The sequence below is a fragment of the Solanum dulcamara genome, chromosome 2 (genome assembly GCF_947179165.1).
Source record: "Solanum dulcamara chromosome 2, daSolDulc1.2, whole genome shotgun sequence".
Taxonomy (NCBI): domain Eukaryota; kingdom Viridiplantae; phylum Streptophyta; class Magnoliopsida; order Solanales; family Solanaceae; genus Solanum; species Solanum dulcamara.
This window is the reverse complement of record NC_077238.1, coordinates 75,117,746-75,130,637: the sequence shown is the minus strand read 5'-3', so window position 1 is coordinate 75,130,637 and position 12,892 is coordinate 75,117,746. Positions and strand designations below refer to the sequence as shown.

General features: G+C 35.5%; 2 long non-coding RNA genes across 2 annotated transcripts; both read right to left on the bottom strand.

Moving 5' to 3' along the window:
- Positions 1 to 3,377: 3,377 nt before the first annotated feature.
- Positions 3,378 to 5,235, bottom strand: LOC129877150 (uncharacterized). The gene is made up of 3 exons (XR_008763481.1): positions 4,978 to 5,235; positions 4,117 to 4,240; positions 3,378 to 3,407 (listed from the first exon to the last, which is right to left on the bottom strand). It is a non-coding gene; the product is annotated as an uncharacterized LOC129877150 (long non-coding RNA).
- A 5,493-nt stretch (positions 5,236 to 10,728) lies between these two features.
- Positions 10,729 to 12,634, bottom strand: LOC129877143 (uncharacterized). Its single transcript, XR_008763479.1, has 3 exons — positions 12,395 to 12,634; positions 11,534 to 11,657; positions 10,729 to 10,824 (listed from the first exon to the last, which is right to left on the bottom strand). It is a non-coding gene; the product is annotated as an uncharacterized LOC129877143 (long non-coding RNA).
- Positions 12,635 to 12,892: the final 258 nt, after the last annotated feature.

Below are 12,892 nucleotides of genomic sequence, written 5' to 3'. Positions count from 1 at the left end.
ACATTATGGATAAGTCTGATTTGGATAATTTTAGGATTATGACAGAAAAGGAAATCAACTAAGGTTTTTGAGTAGCTAGGGATTCTAGATTTGATTAGAATCCCTATGGGTAATGATACATTATTATTGTGCGCTTTTTGAAAAAAGGCAATCCCTTTATGTTTTTTTCATGCATTTTTGTAAGTTGAAAAAAGGCAATTTCTTTTTAGCACAAAGTTGAGATGAAAACTTTCTTACCGATTGAATTTTGGTATAAAATTTTGCTAGAGTCAATTTCAAATGAGTATATCTCTTAGAATATAAAGAGTTACGTGTCTCATTATTCATAAAATTATAGGACTTTGAGTCTTTTTTCCAATGTTGCTGACCTCTTGTCAAGACGAGGTCAGAGTCAAAAGTTATGGTCATTTTAGTTTTGTCAAACATTCTATTTTGGACAGGCGTTTCGCCGGTGTTGAGGAAAAATTAAGAGGTTTTTAGACATGAATTTCACCTGCATTAGATAATTTTGAATAGGTGTTTCACTGGTGAAAACGTCGGTAGGCCAATAGAAAATCATTTAAGTTAGTTTTAGTCTAATTTTTCTCATTTTTGGCCACTCTTTCAAGCCCTAGAAGTGGTTTTCTCTCATCCTCTCATCCTCCTTCATCAACTTTCTCCATGAATTTTAAGTTTTTCAACTCAAATTATTTTATATATTCATGAATCATTGATTGAAATCTTAACCCTTGATCATAGGATTTTCAAGAAAAGAATCTAAGAATTTCAAGGATTTCTTGATAGTTCTTCATCAAATTAGAGTTCTTTTTCAAGACTGTGGAGAGTTTAAGGTATGTAAGGCTATCATAGTGAGAAACTCAGTTCTTCTTCACGCCCTACATCTACATTTTCAATAAGTAAGATCAAAGTTAAGATTTTTACCCAAATATCCATGAATTCAAGTTTCTAATTCAAACTTCTTATTGTTGAATCCTATTATTGAAACTATTGTATTTTATATTCGTTGATTATTCTTGATTGATGGTTCATGATTAATCTACCACATGGATCTTTTTTTGCCAAAGTTATTTGAAAACCCTGTCATACTATTCCTTATGCATTATTTCCATAAGTAAATTATATTTCAAGATTTTAAAGAAGCCTTTCAAGAAAGAGTTCAAGAAAGTATATTTTGGTTCAAGTGCATTACTTTAGAAAAGTTTCAAGAAAGTATATTTTGGTTCAAGTGCATTACTTTAGAAAAGTTTCAAGAAAGTATATTTTGCATTCAAGATACATATTTTCAGAAAGAAAGTATAGACAATTTCTTAATGAAATCATGTTTAGCTTTAAAAGAAGCTTCTCATAGATTAGAGAAAGCATAGTCAGATTTTCAGAAAAACATAGTCAAATTTTCAAAATCTAATTTATATATAAAGCAATATTGTTAAGCATAGGCTCAAAGTAATCATTTTTTTATTTTTCCCCTAAAGTGGGACACTTTCCCTAAAGTGGAATATCTATATAGTTTTTTAGCACAATGCATCATTTTGGAAGTAGTATTGAGCACCGAGTTGGATAAGGATTTAGATAATCCAAATCCCAAAATTGCACCGCCAACATCATAGGATAGGATTGTGTCATTGATTTGAGTGACTCCTCAGAAAGCCCCTTGTAAGGGCTTAGAGATTGGGTCCATTAATTAAAATCTTTCTTTACCCTGCAAGGTATAGGATGACTCTACAACATGGGCAAGATGTTGTATCATTATAAGGATCACATGATGATTATCGGTCAGAGAAACTCCACAGGAGAAGTAAAGTTTTATTATTTTCAGTATTTGCTATTCTTGCATTTATTCAGTTTAAATTTTATTGTTAAAGCACACATGTATGTTTTACTATCCAGTTTACTTTGTTTCAGTCTATATTCAGAGTTATTCATTCACTTTAGTATGTTCTGTTTTAGCCAGTTGTTTGATTAAGCTATTGTCACGACCCAAGCCTAGGGCCTAGACGTGACATGGCGAATGAGGAACCCGAAAGTACCTCAAACAAGCCTCTTAGCATTCTTTTAGCCTTTCATAGGTAATGATGATAAATAAACAAGCGGAAATCATAATAAATCTTCAACTTACATATGTCCAACAATACCTCTAACTATTAGATTTAACGGGGCTAAGACAAGTCCCTAGCTCACCCTCAATCATAATAGAAGAAATTCCATAGTAAAATATCTTAACATATCATAAACTAGAAAGATAAAGGAGTATTGTTCCCGGAACATGGGAACTCACCAAAAGTAGTCTTCAATGGAATATCAACTAGCCACGTGGAGGAGAATGAGGAGGAGCACTGATCCCTACATGGTGATATCATGTAGGCAAAAGAGTATGCATTATTACTTTGAATGTACTAAGTATGTAAGGATGCATTAACATTGAGGAAACATTAAAATATTTATGTAATATGGAACTTAATTTAATGTATGCATAATAAATCATATATATATCTTTTAAAACATTTATTTTGTGGGAAATTAACCATAACCGACATTTAAGACCATGCGAGCTATTACATGGAATCCAACATAACCCCCTACGTTGGCCGGGGAGACTACTTGCCGGGTAGAACTCCGTCAACTTCATTCGTTTCTTTAACTTTAACTTTAAGGGCTATTTATGGATCCATTAGCCTAAGCCTACAAGGGCTCCTATGTTGGCACATAGTTAATGAGACAAGGGGTTGCTACTAGGATTCCCTTACCGAATCCCACCTCAATGCCTCATTCGGTGCTAAGTCAATCCCACGGAATAGTTTAATACTTCAAAATATTCATAGCATATAACTTGAGAATTCAAACATCATATTCGGTAGAATAGCTCATTAAAACATTTGATAATTCAAATATGCAAGAATTGTCCTTATTGCATAAAGAATCCATGATTCATATCATTACATAATTCTTTTTGTAGCATCCCCTTTTAGGAGAATACCACTTACGAAACAAAACTAATTATTTCTATTATTTTACCCTTAAAAAAAAACTTTTTGAAAAACAATATATGAGTTTTATTTTTAAAAAATGATTTCCAATTCAACAATACTTCAGGTTCATAAAATACACAAAACTTCAAATAAGTAATTATCACAAAAATATTATATTCCTTCGTGCATAATGACAAGTCAAAATATGACCTAGTATATTGCATTACTTGAGTTAAAAGCACACTCTAAAATAACAAAATTAGTCACATGGTTTAAGTTACAAGCCTTTAAAAATTTCGTAAATAAGTGTCACACATGTATCATGTACAAGTCCCCAAAATAATATACAAAAACTAGATGTATATGCATATGTGATCTTCAAAAGAGCTCCCAAAAAGTCTACTCCACAGGGACATCTTCATATTCCGCCTCGCACATCACCTACGATAGGAAACAACTATCGCTAAGCATAAAGCTTAGTGGTGTATAACCTTTGGACTTAGAGCCATTAAAAATTCTAAATTTTCTTTTTCATCATAAACGGTTCAATAAGGTAGCATTAAGTCCAAGTGAACAAGTATATCAAGTATCAAATACAAATCTTAGAGAGTTTCAAAATACCAATACTAATATTCAAAGGCTTAAGTACCAAGAATGCTTATAATTCAATTCAAAAGAGTAGTCAAATAATCAATTTCACCCCATATGTACGTCATGCCTTCACACTAAGCACAATCAATATCAAAACGGACCGAAGCCCCCAAATCAAGAAGTGTCCATATCAAGAAGGGTCGTCACCCAATATCAAGAAGATCAAAGACCATGTTGAAAGTGGCTTTTCACTCGTACTCAAAAATGGACGAAAATCCATCGTTAAGACGAAATGTAAATCCAAAGTCAAGATGGGCAAGATCTGAATCGAGAGGCATGCCAATATCGATGACAAGTCACCGTAACAAGAAGGACAAATTCCCAACAAGAATGCAAAATGATCAAGCAATTCGTACAAGTGGGCGATTCAACGAAAGTTTTGCAATACTTGAGATAATAGTCATACCAAAATACAAAACAAGGAGTAAGGAAACAACCCAATAAAATACTTTAAATTTCTGAAAAATAAAATATTTCAAGTTCAAGTTTATACACGAACCTTGGCGTTTTAGCATACAACAAGTTCTACCACCACTCGCGGAGTTCAATTTCTCTATGTCATAGATCAACCAAAATCCACTTCGTCAAACAATTCCTCTTAGCTTGTATAAGAGAATATACACCTTAAATACACAATCAAATATCTACTTAAGTTTAAAAGCTCCAACATATCGAAACTAAACATAAAATCACTGAAAATCAACCCAAAATATCAAAACAGAAATTCTGGGCAGCACTACTGTCTTGTATTGCTGCTCAGTTTCGAAGGGGTAAATGGGATAATTAGGCTTTGTGTCCTCAAAGAAAGTTATAGCTATATGTCTTAGGGTCATATAAAACTTTGAATCACCCCTACAGCAATTATGTACAACACGATATGCTCAAAATACCCACAGCAGTCCATGTAGGATTTTTAGACCAAAATCTGGGCAGCACCTCCCCTGTACTTCATCACCCTTTTTCGAGTCAATAAAAGCAAAAATGGATTTTGGATCCTAAATAAAAGTTATAGCCCTATGAAATAGCTTTCCAAAACATCTTGAATCACTCAAAACTAAGTTTTACACAAGGAGTTATACTACAATTACTAACAGCAGTCCCAACCAAAAACGGGTTTGCAACCAAAGTTTATTCCCCCAATTTCGACAACAACAACTTATCAAGAACATCAACAACAATATAAACAATCATTCTACTTCATAACTTAACTAATTCCACCCATTTAATCCAACCAAAACATCCCCTAATCCATAAATTCCAACAAAGCAACAAACAAGTTTATAACACTATTTTCTCCGTTCTAATCCGTTAAATCTCTAAACAAGTTTGATAATAAGGAAAAACAACAACTAAATCTTACCTTGAAGTATAAGTCAACCACCTTAATACACTTCTTCTTCTCTGATTTTTAGCTCAAAATGAAGACAACGCAACGTGCAACGTTTTTCTCTTCATGAGCTTTTGAAATCGGAACTCGAATTTGGGTCAAAAATGGATTTTAATTCACTCTCTCTCTATCTCTCTATATTTCTATGGTGTTCTGGAAATATTTTGGATGAAAGGAAAGAGATAAGGCTGAACTTATCTCTTACATGGAAATAAATATGGGCTGACCCGATTTGGAATCGGGTTGGGCCAAATTTTCTTCCTATCTTGACCCTTCTGCCTTACAATGTCCATAACTTTTTATTCCGATGTCGTATATAAGCCCATGACCTATGGTTGGAAAGGTATTTCAATTATCTACAACTTTCATTTTATGGGTTTTCCCAAATTTTCAAATTTTGATAGGGTTATGCCCTCCTGAAGTCAGATCATCCAAAAACATAACTTAAAAAAAATAAATAAATAATTCTTAAAAATAAATTGGGGTGTTACAACTCTACCCCCCTTAAGAAATTTCGTCCTGAAATTTACCTGATAGTCTCCTCAAAACAACTGTGGATGTTGGAGTCGCATATCCTCTTCTCTCTCCCAGGTAGCTTCCTTGCCAGAATGATTTCTCCAAAGGACCTTTACTAAAGGGATTTTCTTATTTCTAAGCTTTTTTGTATCATGCTCCAAGATTTTGATAGGTTCCTCTTCGTATGTCAAGTCAGGATTGACCTCAATGGATTCAACAGGAAGAACATGAGATGGATCTGAGCGATATCTTCTAAGCATAGAAACATGGAAGACATTGTGGATCCTATCTAACTCCGGTGGAAGTGCTAGTTTATATGCAACTGGACCAACTCTCTCAAGTACTTCATATGGTCCAACAAATCGAGGACTAAGTTTCCCTTTTTGGCCAAATCTCATAATTCTCTTCCATGGAGAAACCTTTAAAAATACCTTGTCTCCTGCTTGATATTCAATTTCACGCCTCTTAAGATCAGCATAAGACTTTTGTCTATCTGAAGCAATTTTTAGACGATCTTTGATGATTTTTACCTTATCCTCAATTTGTTGCACAATCTCAGGACCAACCAGTTTTCGTTCACCAACTTCACTCCAGCAAAGAGGAGTTATACACTTTCTCCCATACAAGGCTTCATAGGGTGGCATACCAATGCTTGATTGGTAGCTATTGTTATAAGCGAATTCTACCAAGGCTAGGTGTCTGTCCCAACTACCTTCAAATTCCATAATGCAAGCTCGAAGCATATCTTCCAAGATTTGAATCACCCTCTCGGATTGGCCATCTGTCTGAGGATGGAAAGATGTACTAAAGTTCAACCTAGTGCCCAAAGCTTCTTGCAAGCTAGTCCAGAATCTAGATGTAAACCTCGGGTCTCGGTCAGATACAATAGAAACAGGAACTCCATGTAGCCTTACAATTTCATTAACGTACAATTCTGCTAAACGTTCAAATGGGTAGTCCATTCTGATGGCCAAGAAATGAGCACTTTTAGTGAGCCTATCAACTATAACCCAAATTGCATCATGATTTCTTTGGGTACGTGGAAGCCCAGAAACAAAGTCCATGGTTATTCTTTCCCATTTCCACTCAGGTATTGATAGGGGTTGTAATAATCCTGCTGGGACTTGATGCTCGGCCTTTATCTGTTGACAAGTTAAGCATTTGGAAATATATTCCGCAATGTCCTTCTTCATACCATTCCACCAGTAGTGTTCTTTGATGGTTTGGTACATTTTGGTACCTCCAGGATGCATTGCATATGGTGACGTATGTGCTTCATTCAAAATCTCTTTCCTCAAGTTGTCATCCTTCGGAACACATAACCTATTATGATAAAATAGAGCACCATTCTCCCCTAAAGTAAAATCAAGCTTTCCTCCAGTTTGAACTTCTTTGATCAATTTTACAAGCTTCTCATCTAACTGTTGTGCTTCTTTCACCTGTTCAAGTAGAATTGGCTTGACTTGCAACCTAGCAACAATAGAGCCATCAGAATTAAATGCAAGACAAGCATTCATGGCTCGTAAGTCAAGAAATGAAGTTAGAGGATTAATAGATAAACTAGCAAAGGCTTTACGACTTAGAGCATCTGCAACTACATTGGCTTTACCAGGATGATAGTCAATGGTACAGTCGTAATCTTTAATGAGTTCAAGCCATCTACGTTGCCTCAAATTCAACTCTTTCTGTGTACCCAAGTACTTCAAACTCTTGTGATCAGTAAATATGTGACACTTTTCGCCATATAAGTAATGCCTCCAAATTTTCAAGGCAAACACTATGGCAGCGAGCTCAAGGTCATGAGTAGGATAGTTCAATTCATGTGGTTTCAATTTTCGGGAAGCATATGCAACCACTTTCCCTTCTTGCATCAGTACACAACCCAAACCATGATGAGAAGCATCACTATATATCACATATTCTTTACCTTCAGTTGGTAGAGTAAGTATAGGAGCTTGTGTCAATAAGGATTTGAGATTTTCAAAACTTTCCTGGCATTTGTCATCCCATACAAACTTGACATTCTTCCTCAAAAGTTTAGTCAAAGGGGAGGCGATAATGGAGAAGCCTTTGACAAACCTCCTATAGTATCCCGCTAAACCCAAGAAACTCCTTACTTCAGTTGGACTTTTAGGTGGTTTCCATTCAACAATAGCTTGAATCTTACCAGGATCCACTTTCACACCTGCGGCCGACACAATATGTCCCAGAAAGGCCACTTCACCGAGCCAAAATTCACATTTAGAAAGCTTAGCATAAAGCTTCTTCTCTTGCAGAATTTGCAAAACAATTCGAAGATGTTTATCATGCTCTTCTTCATTCTTGGAATATATTAAAATATCATCTATAAATACCACCACAAATTGATCAAGATAAAGCCTAAATACTCGATTCATCAAATCCATGAATATTGCAGGCGCATTAGTTAATCCAAAGGGCATCACTAAAAATTCATAGTGACCATATCGAGTTCTAAAAGCAGTTTTAGGAACATCTTCCTTTCTAACACGCAGTTGGTGATACCCAGACCTTAAATCGATCTTGGAGAATAAATTAGCACCCTTCAGTTGGTCAAACAAATCATCAATTCTTGGTAATGGATATCTGTTCTTGATTGTTATTTTATTCAATTGTCTATAGTCAATACAAAGTCTAAAAGTACCATCTTTCTTTTTCACAAATAACACAGGGGCTCCCCAAGAAGAAACACTTGGACGAATGAAACCTTTCTCAAGAAGTTCTTGCAGTTGAGTTTTCAATTCCTTTAATTCTGCTGGTGCCATCCTATAAGGAGTGATAGAAATAGGAGTAGATCCAGGAATGAGCTCAATAGGAAATTCAACTTCTCTTTCTGGTGGTAACCCAGGAAGATTTTCTTGAAACACTTCAGGAAAGTCACACACAATAGGTATATCTTTAAGAATAGGACTCTCCACACGTGTATCAATTATGTGAGCAAGATACACACTACAACCCTGACGAATCATCCTTTTTGCTAAGGCCGCAGAAATAATATTAGAGGACAATGACCTTTCACCCTGCACAATAATGTGTGAAAATGCAGGGTCCTTAAAAGTCACATGCTTAGACCTACAATCCACTACTGCATGATATTTATAAATCCAATCCATACCGATAATAATATCAAAATCATGGAAAGGCATTTCAATCAAATCAACAGGAAGGACCCGGTTTTGAATCATGAAGGGACAACCTCGATAGATTTGATTGCAAACAACCTGTTGACCCAAAGGACTTTGGACAAGCACACCATAATCGAGTCTCACAGGCTTCACATTTTCAGGAAAATCCAATGATGAACAAACATACGAATGTGTAGAACCAGGATCAAATAATGTAACGACACATAAGTCAAATAAGTGAAATTTACCAACAACCACATCTGCTCCATCTTGTTCATCCCTCTGTCTCATCGCATAAGCTCGTGCTGTAGCTCTTGATCCACTCTCTTGATTGGATCCACCTGCACCTGTTGCTTGTGTGTTTCTAGATCTTGCACCTCTATTCCCTTGAGATTGAGTGGTAATAGGTTTCTGAACAGAGACTTCCGTATGCGGAGAAGAAATGGGATTAGGATTAGGACAATCCCTCACTTTATGATCGAAGCTCCCACAATTAAAACAAGCGCCAGAAGCTCTTCTACAAGTACCAAAGTGATTTTTCCCACATTGTGCACAAGTGGGTATACGAGTCTTGCCTTGACCATAGCTTGGAGTGCTGGCAGTAGAGTAACTTGATCTATTCTGCTTATGTTGGGCTATCTTGCGAAAAGTATTAGCTGTGGAACTGTCAAATTTCCCTCTTTTTGATGGACCTCCTGAATCTGCATAAGCTTTCCTGAACTTGTGTTCATTTCTACCAGTTTGTTCCTTGTCGATCCTTTCCCAAGTAAGAGCAGCTGAAACTAATTTACAAAAAATTTCATGTTGTAGGACCGCTACAGATTTTCTGATAGAATCATTTAAACCGTCTTCGAACCGCCTGCACTTATCTTTTTCATCATTAATAATACCCCCAGCATAGCGGGACAGCCTGAGAAATTGCTGCTGATATTCAGCTATAGACATGCTCCCTTGCTCTAAATTTAAGAACTCTTTTTTTCTTTGCATCGTGATAAGCAGGTGGGACATACTTCTTATGAAATTCCTTCACAAAATCTTCCCAAGTAAGAACAGGAGGTTTTGCCCTGGCATTCGGTACACTTATCCACCAATCATAGGCATCTTTTTATAATAGTGAGACAGCATACTTAAATTTGGCAGTGTTTGAACACTCTAACTGCTCGAATACTCTTTCAATTCGTTCCAACCACTGCTCGGCATCGGTAGGGTCAACAGTCCCTTCAAACTCAACTCCCCCCATTTTTCTCATTTTCTCATAGTTCATTTCATCAGGGTCAGGCATTCTTCTAGCCATGTGATGAAAGAAATCAGCCATTTGTTGAAAAGGAGGATCAGCAGCAGGAGCACCATGACTCATTTGGGGGTGTGGCTCAACTCTTGTCCCCCGATTATTTCCCGCTTCAGATCCACTTGTGCTAAGAGGATTAGGATCAGAAAAATGTTCTCCAACCCCTTCTTGTAGGTGAGGTTGGGCATTAGAGATATTTTCACCCTCACGAGCGGCTTCCATAAGTCTATTAGAAGTACAAGATGCCACGAATTAACTCCTACATAAGGGAAGATCACATTGCATTAGGGACATGCACATGATGCATATGCACTATATACAAGAAAAAAATATACGGGACAAAAGAAAATAGTCTGCCAACAAATCATAACAAAAGTCCTAGAATTATAAACCTAGGCTCTGATACCAACTCTTGTAGCATCCCCTTTTAGGAGAATACCACTTACGAAACAAAACTAATTATTTCTATTATTTTACCCTTAAAAAAAAAACTTTTTGAAAAACAATATATGAGTTTTATTTTAAAAAAATGATTTCCAATTCAACAATACTTCAGGTTCATAAAATACACAAAACTTCAAATAAGTAATTATCACAAAAATATTATATTCCTTCGTGCATAATGACAAGTCAAAATATGACCTAGTATATTGCATTACTTGAGTTAAAAGCACACTCTAAAATAACAAAATTAGTCACATGGTTTAAGTTACAAGCCTTTAAAAATTTCGTAAATAAGTGTCACACATGTATCATGTACAAGTCCCTAAAATAATATACAAAAACTAGATGTATATGCATATGTGATCTTCAAAAGAGCTCCCAAAAAGTCTACTCCACATGGACATCTTCATATTCCGCCTCGCACATCACCTACGATAGGAAACAACTATCGCTAAACATAAAGCTTAGTGGTGTATAACCTTTGGACTTAGAGCCATTAAAAATTCTAAATTTTCTTTTTCATCATAAACGGTTCAATAAGGTAGCATTAAGTCCAAGTGAACAAGTATATCAAGTATCAAATACAAATCTTAGAGAGTTTCAAAATACCAATACTAATATTCAAAGGCTTAAGTACCAAGAATGCTTATAATTCAATTCAAAAGAGTAGTCAAATAATCAATTTCACCCCATATGTACGTCATGCCTTCACACTAAGCACAATCAATATCAAAACGGACCGAAGCTTCCAAATCAAGAAGTGTCCATATCAAGAAGGGTCGTCACCCAATATCAAGAAGATCAAAGACCATGTTGAAAGTGGCTTTTCACTCGTACTCAAAAATGGACGAAAATCCATCGTTAAGACGAAATGTAAATCCAAAGTCAAGATGGGCAAGATCTGAATCGAGAGGCATGCCAATATCGATGACAAGTCACCGTAACAAGAAGGAAAAATTCCCAACAAGAATGCAAAATGATCAAGCAATTCGTACAAGTGGGCGATTCAACGAAAGTTTTGCAATACTTGAGATAATAGTCATACCAAAATACAAAACAAGGAGTAAGGAAACAACCCAATAAAATACTTTAAATTTCTGAAAAATAAAATATTTCAAGTTCAAGTTTATACACGAACCTTGGCGTTTTAGCATACAACAAGTTCTACCACCACTCGCGGAATTCAATTTCTCTATGTCATAGATCAACCAAAATCCACTTCGTCAAACAATTCCTCTTAGCTTGTATAAGAGAATATACACCTTAAATACACAATCAAATATCTACTTAAGTTTAAAAGCTCCAACATATCGAAACTAAACATAAAATCACTGAAAATCAACCCAAAATATCAAAACAGAAATTCTGGGCAGCACTACTGTCTTGTATTGCTGCTCAGTTTCGAAGGGGTAAATGGGATAATTAGGCTTTGTGTCCTCAAAGAAAGTTATAGCTATATGTCTTAGGGTCATATAAAACTTTGAATCACCCCTACAGCAATTATGTACAACAAGATATGCTCAAAATACCCACAGCAGTCCATGTAGGATTTTTAGACCAAAATCTGGGCAGCACCTCCCCTGTACTTCATCACCCTTTTTCGAGTCAATAAAAGCAAAACTGGATTTTGGATCCTAAATAAAAGTTATAGCCCTATGAAATAGCTTTCCAAAACATCTTGAATCACTCAAAAATAAGTTTTACACAAGGAGTTATACTACAATTACTAACAGTAGTCCCAACCAAAAACGGGTTTGAAACCAAAGTTTATTCCCCCAATTTCGACAACAACAACTTATCAAGAACATCAACAACAATATAAACAATCATTCTACTTCATAACTTAACTAATTCCACCCATTTAATCCAACCAAAACATCCCCTAATCCATAAATTCCAACAAAGCAACAAACAAGTTTATAATACTATTTTCTCCGTTCTAATCCGTTAAATCTCTAAACAAGTTTGATAATAAGGAAAAACAACAACTAAATCTTACCTTGAAGTATAAGTCAACCACCTTAATACACTCCTTCTTCTCTGATTTTTAGCTCAAAATGAAGACAACGCAACGTGCAACGTTTTTCTCTTCATGAGCTTTTGAAATCGGAACTCGAATTTGGGTCAAAAATGGATTTTAATTCACTCTCTCTCTATCTCTCTATATTTCTATGGTGTTCTGGAAATATTTTGGATGAAAGGAAAGAGATAAGGCTGAACTTATCTCTTACATGGAAATAAATATGGGCTGACCCGATTTGGAATCGGGTTGGGCCAAATTTTCTTCCTATCTTGACCCTTCTGCCTTACAATATCCATAACTTTTTATTCCGATGTCGTATATAAGCCCATGACCTATGGTTGGAAAGGTATTTCAATTATCTACAACTTTCATTTTATGGGTTTTCCCAAATTTTCAAATTTTGATAGGGTTATGCCCTCCTGAAGTCAGATCATCCAAAAACATAACTTAAAAAAAATAAATAAATAATTCTTA